We start from the raw sequence: 12,799 nt of genomic DNA on the forward strand, positions 1-12,799 counted from the left end.
ACTCAGACACTCAAAAAAACAACTAATAACCTATGTAGACACGCATGTAGCTACTCACCAACCCATGCAGCCACCTATACACAAAGTGAGAAACTGATACAGATATTTACAAATTAAAACATATTAAAACATTAGTCGCTAATACATTCTTTCACAAGATAATGTCATCAGTGATGTCATCAGTGATGTCATTTGAGATGTCATCAGTGATGTCATTAGTGATGTCACTGACCATGTCATGAGTGATGTAATATGTGACGTCATCAGCAGTGCATTGCGGGCGTGCGAGTTATAGTTAGCAGAACTAACTATAACGGGGTATTTCAATGGTTTTGTATGAGTGAAATGTCTAGCTAACTATAACATGTGTGAAACCTATGTTTTTTCAGTGAATTTCTAAGGTTTTTTAAATGCTGATTCCTAACTATAACGTGGCTGAAACCTATGTTTTTTTCTGTGAATTTCTAAGGTTTTTTAAATGCTAATTCCTAACTATAATGTGGCTGAAACCTATGGTTTTTCAGTGAATTTCAAAGATTTAGTAAATGATCATTTTTAAATGTATTAATTGTTATTTTTTATACTGATTTACTATATTGTTTTAAAGTATTTATTTTCAGATATTTTATTTTTAAAATTACATTACATAGTTTTAATATAACATTTAAAAAAAAGTTTTTAAAAATATTGAAATTGTAATTTTTTTTATTTTTATTTTATATATTTTTTAATTTATATATATTTTATATAGCAGGCAATGATATCCTATTGAAGGAAATTCAAGTTACTGTAAGTATGGGTAGAATTACTATTCAGGATCAGTAGTGGGCTGAAAGATGCAGCACTGAGGTCTCTCCTAATTACAGGGGAGTAAATCGGAATTCGTAGTTCTGCTGATTTTAGAGGAAATTTTTCAAAGTTCCAAAACTCCACACTTAGAAGAATTTCCAAGTGAAACCAGTCAATGTTAGCCTATGGAAGGAAATTCAAGTTACTGTATGTATGGTTAGAATTACTTTTCAGAATCAGTAGTGGGCTGAAAGATGCAGCACTGAGGTCTCTCCTGATAACAGGTGAGTAAATCGAAATTCGTACTTCGGCTGATTTTGAGGAATTTTTTTAAGTTCCAAAACTCCACACTTAGAAGAATTTCCAAGTGAAACCAGTCAATGTTAGCCTGTGGAAGGAAATTCAAGTTACTGTAAGTATGGTTGGAATTACTTTTCAGGATCAGTAGTGGGCTGAAAGATGCAGCACTGAGGTCTCTCCTGATAACAGGTGAGTAAATCGGAATTCGTACTTCGGCTGATTTTGAGAATTGTTTTTAAGTTCCAAAACTCCACACTTAGAAGAATTTCCAAGTGAAACCAGTCAATGTTAGCCTATGGAAGGAAATTCAAGTTACTGTAAGTATGGTTAGAATTACCTTTCAGGATCAGTAGTGGGCTGAAAGATGCAGCACTCAGGTCGCTCCTGATAACAGGTGAGTAAATCGGAATTCGTAGTTTGGCTGATTTTAGAGGAATTTTTTGCTCAATAGTGAAGGAAGGGGGCTGGGCCTGAGGTGACATTTGTGCAAACACGCCCTGTGGCACGTTTTAAGTTGGAGAATTAATTCCTCTTCAATCCAGAGGTCCCCTAGGGGCCAACTAGCCCACCAGGTACCTCCAGTATGTGCCAGGGAGCTGCGTTGCAGAGAGGTGTTCAGAGACCAAGACCCTTTTTACAACACTCTGCAATGCGATTCCGTGGCGCTTACTGGAGGTACCTGATGGGCTAGTTGGTCCCTAAAGGACCTCTGGATTGAAGAGGTATTAATTCGCCAACTTAAAACGCGCCACAGGGCGTGTTTGTACACACATCATCTCAAGCCCCGCCCAACCCTTCATCACTGTGCAAACGCACCCCGTGGCATGTTCTAAGTTGGGGGTTTAAGTCCCCTTGAATACTGGGGGTCCCTGGGGGCCAAGTAGCCCACCAGGAACCTCCAGTATGCACCAGGGGGCTGCGTTGCAGAGAGGTGTAATGAGGCCATGCCCCTTTTTCCACCTCTCTGCAACGCAGCCCCCTGGTGCATAGTGGAGGTTCCTGGTGGGCTGGTAGGCCCCCAGGGACCCCCAGTATTCAAGGGGACTTACTCCCCCAATTTAGAACGCTCCACAGGGCGCATTTGCAGAGTGTTGTAATCCGTCACCTCAAGCCCCGCTTCCTACCTTCACCACTGTGCAAACGCTGATTGCCCCCCAGGGACCCCCAGTATTCAAGGGGAATTACTTCCCCCTCTGCAAACTCACCAGGGGGCGCGTTTGCAGAGTGGTGCAGGTATGGGGCGTGGCCTCCTCCCCGATCCCATTTTTTTGCAAAACAAATTTAAGAAGAGGGGCTGTGTAGCCCCCCTTCTTTATCTTTTTTTGGGGCCCTGGGGACCCCATACCCCAGGGCCTGACCCCAAAATATATAATTTTTTTATTTTTTTAGCGGGAAGGGGCCCACGTGGTCCCCCTCCCTTGACTAATTCCAGTCCCCGGGGACCCCATCCCCTGGGGCATGCAACATTTTTTATATATTTTTAAGGAGGGGGGCTGCATAGCCCCCTTCTCAGGCCACTTAAGGCCCCAGGGACCCCATCCCCTTGGGCCGGCCTGCCTCCTTTTTAAAATTTTGGGGGGGGGATTATTTGGGGAGGGGGGCCGCGTGGCCCCATTCCTGGGCCAGTTCTGGCCCAAGGGACCCAATCCCCCGGGGCCTGGCCCCCTCCGTTCGGGACCATGGGGGTTCCCCAAGCCCCCCACGGTCCCTGCCGCCTCCCCGCATCTTGCGGGAACGGACATTGCTTTTCTGCATGGGGAGCAGCTAACATGCTGCTCCCCATATAGAAAAGCAATTGGGTTTGGTTTTTTGGAAGAGAGAGCAGTTTGCTATGGTAGGGCGGGAGCCGCGAGGCTTCCGCCCTACCATAGCAAACTACAGTGTCCTGGGGGTGGGAACCCTGGGACACTTTAGGAGCCGGCCCTGGGGAGGCGGTCCCCAGGGCCACCGCAAGGCTCCAGGAAGGGGGATGCACAGCACTCCTCCTAGCATTTAAAAGCCCCGGGGTGGTGGTCCCTGGGGCTGAGGGGTCTGTGAAGGACCTCCCAATTTAAATTTGTAGTGCCCCAGGGAGGTGGCGGTCCCTGGGGCATGTGGGGGGGGGGGTTGAGCCCCTCCACACAGGTTTATTATTATTATCTTTTTCTAAAAGGGGGGTGACGGTCCCCGGGGCTGCGGTGAGGCCGTGAGCCCCCCGCTATAATACATACTTTGCCCTGGGAGGTGGCAGTCCCCGGGGCAGTGTGGGGGGGAATTGGGCCCCCCACACTTCATTTTTATAAAGCCCCTGGGATTTGCCCCCCCCCGGGCTAATTAACATTAAAGCCTTGTGGGACCCCATAAGCAGGCCTAGGGGGTCAGGGTGTTTCCATCCTGCCCCCTTTTCTTGTTTTTCGTGTTTCTTTTTCTGTTTTCTTGTGCCTCGGTTCTAACGAGGCACAAGAAAACAGGCACAAGATGGCTGCCAACACTTCCTGGTTTGGAGTGTTAACAGCCAATTAGCAAGCATCTCGTGCTCGTAAGGGTATGCGTATAATCCTCAGACGGTACTTCGTCTATAGATATATCTATGAATTTACTTTTGATTTTCTCAGGAACTACTGAACAGATTTACACCATTTAACAAAAAGCGTGATCTGCGAACCAAACTCTACCTTTTTGCCAAATTTGGTGTAATTCCGTTCAGCAGTTCGAGCTGTAGCCCGTCTTAAAGGTCCCTATGGAAAATTGCATGGGGAAAACACGTTTTGGGACCCCCGCTTCACGAATCACCCCCAAACTTTAAGGGAAGGAGCAGGCCATATTCTTGGAGAATTTCGTGAAGATTTGTCCACCGGCGTCAAAGTTATTCCAAATAGAATGTTGCGGATTTCCTATGGTAGTTCCTAACTATACCTACTGGCGACCGCCAGTAGGTAATATATAAATATTTATGTCATGTGATCAAGTCCCCTGGGAGGGACAAAACGCGTAATGGCTGTCGCTGTTGTTTGGCAGCAAGAATAAACTTTGCCTTTTAACAATATTCTAGTGGTCTGTGCTCTTTTTTCGTGCATCCAGCAAAAGGTGCTATTGAGAAGGAGTATTTGGCGATATATATATGCCAAGGCATTTTGAAGTATGATTGGGTGTATGGGTGTCTGAATAGATGATTTAGTAGGTGCGTGACTGACTCTATAAGTGAGTGATGAAACATGTCTTACTGAATGCATGGGTTAGTAAGTAAACTGTGTAAATATCTTTATCAGTCTGTCAGTTTGTGTGTAAGTAGCTGCATGGGTTGGTGAGTAGCTACATGAGTGTCTATATGGGTTATTGATTGGTTGCCTGAGTATCTGTATGGGTGCCTGGGTGGCTGTGTGGGTGAATGGGGGTGTGTGACTCTGCATAGATGTGTGGGCGGGTAATTAACTGGGTGTATGGGTTCAAGAGTGCATCTGTGAAGGGCTGTATGGTTGGATGAGTGTGTGTATGGGTGTGTTGGCGAGTGAATGGATCTCTCAGTGGTACATGTGTGGGTAACTACATATGTGAAAGACAGTGTATGTGAGTGTTGGAGTATATAAATCACTATATATGAGCGTGAGTGATTGTAAGAGTGTCTGTATGGATGAAAGGTACTTGTATCAGTGATTGTATAAGAGAGTAAGTATGTGTTAGTATCTGTATGACTAAGTGAGGCGGTGTGTGTATAACTGTATAGGTGAGTAAATGGGAGTGTAATAATTATGTGCCTGATTGACTAGGTGTGTGAGTTACTCTATGGATGAGTGGCAATGTGTGAGTGTCTTTATAGGTGTATGAGTGTAAATGATAGTGCTGTATAGATAAGTGACTGCATGTATGACTGACTGTATGGGTGAATGAGTGGACCTGTCTGTAGACCTAGGAATCAGTGAGTGGGTATGTAGTAACTGGTATTGGTGTGTCTATGATTTCAAAAATGGTAGTCTGTATTTTAGAGTGGGTGTATAAAAGGTTATATCAGGGTGTGAGGAAGTGCATCAGATTATCACGCGGATGATGTCATCAGTGATGTCATTTGTGATGTCATCAGTGATGTAATCAGTGATGTCACAGACCATGTCATGAATGATGTAATATGTTATGTCATCAGCAGTGCACTGAGGGGGCGCAAGTTACAGTTAGCTCAACTAACTATAACAGCCAAATTTCTCTGGTTTTGTAAGAGTGAAATATCCAACTACCTATATCATCCCTGAAACCTATGTTTTTTTCCGTGGATTTCTATGGTTTTTTTAAAAGACTAATTTCTAACTATAACATCCCTGAAACCTATGTTTTTTTCAGTGAATTTTAAAGGTTTTTTAAATTATAATTTCTAACTATAACGTCCCTGAAACCTGTGTTTTTTCCAGTGAATTTCAAAGGTTTTTTAAATAATAATTTCTAACTATAACATCCCTGAAACCTATCTTTTTTTCTGAGAATTTCTAAGGTTTTTTAAATGCTAATTTCTAACTATGCCTACAGAGGTAGGACATGTGAAGAAAGAGGAAGAAAGGTGCAGAAGGAAGCAAGAGAAATGCAGAAAGAGGCAACAGAAGTCCAGAAAGACAGAGAAAAGTTCATAAAGAAGTCAGAGATATGCAGAAACAACCAACAGACGAGCAGAAAGAGACCTTGTTTCAAAGTCATCCTGTGCCACCAACTTTTAGCTTACTCTGTCTAACCAGGCCAGGAGCCAGTGCTATGCTGAAAGACACTTAGAATACAGTGAAATCACCTACATACACTAGGGTACACTATGGGCTGGGGTATCCCTGTGATTGGCATGACCTCCCCCGTAAGGCCCTAGTACATAATACGGCAGGGGGATTAATAGTACCTCTAACTCAGAGGTACAGAAAGAGGCAAGAGAGGTACAGAAACAGGCAGGAAAGGTGCAGAAACAGGGAACAGGGGTGCATAAAGAGCCAAGTGAGGTGAAGAAAAAAGTAAGAGCAGTGCAGAAAGAGCCAACAGAGGTGCAAAAAGAGGCAAGAGGGTGCAGGAAAAGGTAGGAGGGGTGCACAAAGAGGCAAGAGTGTTCCAGAAAGAGGCAACAGTGGTGCAGAAGGAGGCACAAGAGGTGCAGAAAGAAGGAAGAGGAGTGCAGAAAGATCCAACTGGTGCTTAAAGATCGCGAGGGGTGTAGAAAGAAGGAAGAGAAGTACAGAAAGAAGTAACATAGGTGCTGAATGAGGCACAAAGGGTACAGAAGGAGGCAAGAGACATGCAGAAAGAAGCAACAGAGGTACAGTAAGAGGCAAGAGTGGTGCAGAAAGAGGGAAGAGCGGTGTAGAAAGAGGCAAGAGATTTGCACATTTAGGGAAGAGGGGTGCAGAAAGAGGCAGGGCGTGCAGAAAGAATTATAAGAGGTGGCGAAAGAGGCAAGAGATGTGAGAAAGAAGCAAGTGAAGTGCAGAAAGAGGCAACAGAGGTGCAGAAAGACACAAGAGAGGTGCAGAAACAAGCAGGAGAAATGCAAAAAGAGGCAAGAGAATTGCTGAAAGAAGCAATAGAGGTTTAGAAAGAAGCAAGAGAAGCACAGAAAGAGGCAAGTGAGGTGCAGAAAGAAGCAAGAGCAGTACAGAAAGGACCAACATAGGTGCAAAAAGAGGCAAGAGGGGTACAAATAGAGGTGGGAGAGGTGCAAAAAGAAGCAAGAGCAGTGCAGAAAGAAACAACAGAGATGCTGAAAGAGGCAACAGAGGGGCAGAAGGAGGCATGGGAGGTGCCGAAAGAAGGAAGAGGAGTACAGAAAGGAGCAACAAAGATACTGAAAGAGTTATGAGGGGTGCAGAAAGAGGGAAGAGAGGTATAGAAAGGCGCAGAAGAGTTGCACAAATAGGAAAGAGGGGTGCAGAAAGAGGCAGGAGGGGTGCAGAAAGAATTAACAGAGGTGGCTAAAGAGGCAAGAGAGGTACAGAAAGAAGCAAGTGAAGTGCAGTAAGAGACAACAGAGATGCAGAAAGACACCAGAGAGGTGCTGCAACAGCAGGAAAAGTGCAGAAAGAGCTAATAGAATTGCTGAAAGAAGCAACAGAGGTTTAGAAAGAAGCAAGAGAAGTGCAGAAAGAGGCATGTGAGGTACAGAAAGAAGCAAGATCAGTGCAAAAAAAACAACAGAGGTGCAAATATATGCAAGAGGGGTGCAGAAAGAGGTAGGAGAGGTGCTGAAAGAGGCAAGAGCGGTACAGAAAGAGGCAGAAGGGGTGCAGGAAAAAGGACGAGAAGTGCAGAAAGAGGCAAGAAAATTGCTGAAAGAGGCAACAGAGGTATAGAAAGAAGTAAGAGAAGTGCAGAAAGAGACAAGTGAAGTGCTGAATGAAGCAACAGAAGTGTAGAAAGAAGAAAGAAGTGCAGAAAGAGGCAAGTGAGGTGCAGAAAGAAGCAACAGCAGTGCAGAAAGAACCAACAGAGGTGCTGAAAGAGGCAAGTGATGTGCAGAAAGAAACAAGAGAGGTGCAGAACGAAGGAAGAGAAGTGCAGAAAGAAGTAACATAGGTGCAGAAAGAGGAAAAAAGGTGCAGAAAGATGTAAGAGGGATAGAGGAAAAGGCTAGAGAGGTGCAGAGGTGAGGAGAGGTGTGGCTCACTGGTTAGAGGCGGCAGACCTGTAAGCAGAGAGCGGCCCAGGACCAGGGTTCAATTCCCGACGCGGCAGGGTCGTGGACCAGGGGTCAACGGACTCGATAATTCTCGCCTCAGTGCCTACTCAAACCAGGGAACACACTCGGTAACTCTGGGTATTAAGCTTGCCTCATCTCTACAACGGCCCCCCACAAACGCCGGGGATGCCTGGTTTCACCCTGGAGATACCCAGAAAGGGACCATCTCACAGGGAAAACCAGGATGGGTTCCCCAGCGGTCTGCAGCGCCAGGACACTCGGTTAGAGTAACAGTGCGCTTTACAAGTACCCCACATTTAGAAAGCGGGAAGAAGGGTGCAGAAAGAGGGCAAGATGGGTACAGAAAGAAGCAAATGAGATGCAGAAAGACGCCACAGACGTGCAGAAAGAGGTAAGAGAGGTGCAGAAAGTAGAATAGATTTGCAGAAAGAGGCAAGAGAAGTGCAGAAAAAGAAAGAAATGTGCAGAAAGAAGCAACAGAAATGCAAAAAGAGGCAAGAGAGGCACAGAAGCAAGAAAGAGTGGCTTGCACACCATTAGTACCACTTTAACACCCACATTTAGCAATAAGTAACATGTGACCATTCTAGGTTTGCAAAGGGCCTTCCACCATGCTGTAACACTTGCCGCTTCATTTTTGGTAACGTTTGAGCCATTTGAGCTAGAAACAAGGCTTTTTTGGGTCAAATCTCCAGATTAGGGCGCAGATGATGAATTATGTGGCTAATGCAGAAAATGTGTAATTGTGCGAAAGTCAGTGCAGCCAAACAGTCGCATAATTCCTGAAGCCCTGCTCGTACCTCTGACTAGTTTCAGAAATGCTCCTCAGTGATTCCTTAATTTTTGTCTCACTTAGTTCATAGTTGAGCTTCTTTTGAAACAAGGAAGACAAACTTAAAGTTACCACTCCACAACACAGACTACCATACCGCATAATTACTCTCCGTAACACATATTCCCAATCTATATAATTCCTATACAGTAAATACCACATACTTTCTATCCATATAATTTCACTGCACAACATACCACATACACATAATTCCACCACACACAACGTACATCCACTCCACTCCAAAAAACATTAGTAAAACACTTTTATATTTACAATACCAATAGCTCAAACTCTTGCAAATGCAAAACCTATTATATTGCAAACATTTCTTTAACTAGTCGCACGTGCAGAGTGGTGGAGAAAGGGTGCTGGGCCTCCGACCAGCTCTCAGGAATTCCGCTGTGTAGGATTTACAGGAAATGCCAGAAGGGCTTCTTGGCCTCCAAAGTCCCTTAGGAGTAAAGTGGACGTCACCCCCATCCTGTAGTCTGCCAGGAGGCGGGTTTGCAGAGTGGTGGAGAAAGGTGGAATGGCCTCCGAAGACGTCTTAGCAATTCTACTTTGTGAGTCTTACTGGAGGTAACAAGAGGAGTACTTGGCCCCAAGAAAATCCTTGGGGGCCTTCTACCCCTCATATTACCTCCAGTAAGTACCACACAGCAGGATTGCTAAGTTCTCATAACAGGTCACTCCCCCTTTGCCCACCATTCTGCAAATGTGCTCCCTGGCGTGCTCTTGGATCGAGATTGAAGTCCCCATCCCTGCTGGGGGTCCTTTATGGACCAACTAGCATACCTCTTACCTCCCGTAAGCCCCACACAGTGAGATTGCTGAGAGGTGGACACAGGCCACACCCTCGTCCACCACTCTGCAAACACACGCCCTGGTGTGTTCTCAGTTGGGGTGTTAAGACCTCTTGAATACTGAGGGTCCCTGGGGGCCACCTAGCCCACTGGGTACCTCCAGTAAGCACCACACAGCTGGATTGCAGAGAGGTGGTCCGAGGACATGCCCCCTTTTTACACCACTATGCAAGCGCCCCTCTTGGCACACTGCTGATTGGGGGATGAAGTCCACCTGTGTCCTGAGGTCCTCAGAACACACGAGAACCTCATTGCCCCATCAGCAGTGTGCCAAGAGGCCCGTTTGCAGAGTGGTGTAAACATGGGCGTGGCCTCGAACCACTTCTTTGCAAACCAGCTATATGGCACTTCCTGAAGTTACCTGGTGGGCTAGTTGGCCCCAGGGACCCTCAGTATTCATGGTCCACTCGGGGGCTTATAGATAAAGAAGCACAGAGCCCCCCCACTTTTTAGGTCTCAGACTGAAGGCTGCGCTTGCGCAGTCTCGCTCCGAGATTTAATGTTTTTGAGTATGGGGGCTTGAACCCGCCCCTCTTCTCCTTTGGCTGGCTTCCTAAATGGTGGCCAGCCATTGGAGTAGAGGGGCGTCACTCCGTTCAAGCCCCGTCTTTTTCAGATTCGGGGGCGTGTTTTTTGCAGTTTTCTCGCCGTGACATCATCCGTCACTCAACAGCAAAAACCACGCCCCGAATGCGAACATTTTGGTGCTTTTCGGATGCCATTTCTACCCGACCAGTGTAAGTGGATTTACTGCTGAAGACCCCTTGAATACTGAGGGTCCCTGGGGGCCACCTAGCCCACTGGGTACCTCCAGTAAGCACCACACAGCTGGATTGCAGAGAGCTGGTCCGAGGAGAAGTGTGGCTCACTGGTTAGAGCAGGCAGACCCTGAAGCAGAGGTCAGACCCGGGACCAGGGTTCAATTCCCGACGCGGCAGGGTCTTGAGCTCAAATGTCCATGGACTTGATAATTCTCGCTTCGGTGCCTGACCTAATCATGGGTTCACACTCTGCAACTCTGGGCATTAAGCTTGCTTAATCTCCACAACGGCCCCCCCGCGGCGAGATGCCTGGCTTTCACCTTGGGGATGCCCTGTAGGGGCTATCTCACAGGGAAAAGCCAGGACGGGTTCCCAAGGCAAGCGCGGAGATACCCCTTCGGGGGTCGATTCAGGCGCTATATAAGAAACATAATAATAATAATAATAATAATAATAACTGCGCAATGAGTGAATAGAAACCCACAATAATAAATTTCCCTTAAGGAATGGGATGTAGGATTCCAAGCCTTGGTTTTCTTGGGAGCTTTGGAAATACCCATAAACATGTATTTCTATAAGCATTCCCAAACTCAGATGCAATCCTTCCTACTCCGAGAATGAATGGGGATGTACACCAGCCAGGGCCATAGTAACTTGCATTCAGTATGAATACAGGATCTGATCACCCCTAGATTTTCTGGGTTGAAGAGGATGGGCATTCTCTAAGGAGAAAAATGTTTTCCCTGCAATGACAAACAAAAATATGCATTTGCCCAGGAGGCTCTATTTAGCCCGTGTGGCAGTCTACGCTATGTAGACTTCTGCACAGTGGGAATACGGTCCTGTGGGAGAGGACATTTCCAGTAGCATGCTTTCAAATTTTTGTATGGTGTACCTCTCCAGGTGTACTAATGGGAATGTTGGTGAACATGAAAAGATAGTAAATCTGAACCCACATGTAGGCATACATCTACTTATGCAGATTTACGTCTTCATTCAAGAATAGGACGCTATGTCTCCATATCTTTGTGCTGCGTTTTCTGTGAACGGCTGTGTTCTGGTGGGTTTAGTTGATTGAGTGACTATGCTTGTGTGGCTGTACGACTATTAGAGATGAGTATTATAAATGTGTGGCTCCATGGGTATTTTTCAGAATTCCTATGTGTGTTTATTGATAAATGCATTAATCAGTTTCTTTTTCTATTTCATTCTGGGGGGATCCAAAGGCCTGTGTAGTCATTATATTTTTAACAGCTGCATTTGAACAGAGCTTGTTGCTGCTAATCTTTATTGTCCCACTACCTGCAAATGTGTTCCAACACATTAGACCACTAGCACCTGAAACCCACAGCTAAGTCCACACAGCAGCACAATGTTACGTGGTTAAACAATGCCATCCTGCCAGTCAGCAGCCAGCTCATCCACCTCCCCGCCACCCTCCCCATCCACCTACGACAGACCCAGGACCTACTGACCTTCAGAAGACTCCTCAAGACCTGGCTGCTCGATCAGTAGCTGCCCCCCCTACTCACGCTACTCACGGGTGAGTAGCGTGCTCGACAAATGTCTGATTGATTGATTGAGCACAAGGCTCATCAGTGCATACCTCGCTGTTGGACCTCCACCTCAAGATCTAAAGGGCTCCACTGAAAACCTCTTTACAGAAAAAAAAACATTGACCGGCTTTGAATAGCCTGGAAAGTTACAGGCCAAACTCCAGCCTCATTCTCATTGGAGAAATCATTGCAAAGTTGGTACCCTCACAGGTCTCAATCAAATAAATTATCGAAGAGACTCTGAGTCAGACGTGGTACTAAGAATGAGTAGCAAGTTGCTCAGTGCCTAGACCCGTGGTCACATATTTGCATTGATCCCCCTCATCCACTCTGCAGCACGTGGACCATTGCATCCTCCTCTACCGACTATATCCATCCTGGTGGAGGTGTAGTGCTGATAGGGGTCATGCCCTTTTGTTATTATGGATTACAAATACATTATCATCCATCTTGCATAGAGACCTTGGTACTGTATTCAACTATACATCTCAAACTGCTCTTTAATTAAGGACTGTACATTTCTGGCTAGCTACAAAACTGTTTTTTTCATTCTCATGTCGCTTGAAAAATCATTATTAATCTTCAAAAAAGAAGTATCTTAGATGATGCGTTTGAGCTATGGAAACATGTATTCTTCCTATCTCCCTTTCATTAATAATTGTATCTTTACAATGATGCAATTTTTACATTCAAAATCAAATTTTATTGAGTTTTCTGACACATTTTTCTTTTGAATGAATGGCAACATATAAAATGGGATTTACTTGTCCCAGTTAATTTAGTACAATCATTGTATGTCTGATTATTACATGGTATAATGCTGGCACTGGTACATGTTGATTTTGTGAACCAAGTTATAATATTGACACTTTATACTCCTGTAATTGTTGATAAACCATGGTGATCCATTGGATAATGTAAGCCTTCCATGGTATAATGCAATCACTGGTCCCAATGTCGTGTTTTTTGTCATATTTGAGCAACTTCAACATGAAGAGTTCCACCCTTAATATACTCCTCGCCCTGGCATGGCAACAATCAATATATTGCAGGCATCCATG

Source organism: Lissotriton vulgaris, chromosome 7 (genome assembly GCF_964263255.1).
Source record: "Lissotriton vulgaris chromosome 7, aLisVul1.2, whole genome shotgun sequence".
Lineage (NCBI taxonomy): Eukaryota > Metazoa > Chordata > Amphibia > Caudata > Salamandridae > Lissotriton > Lissotriton vulgaris.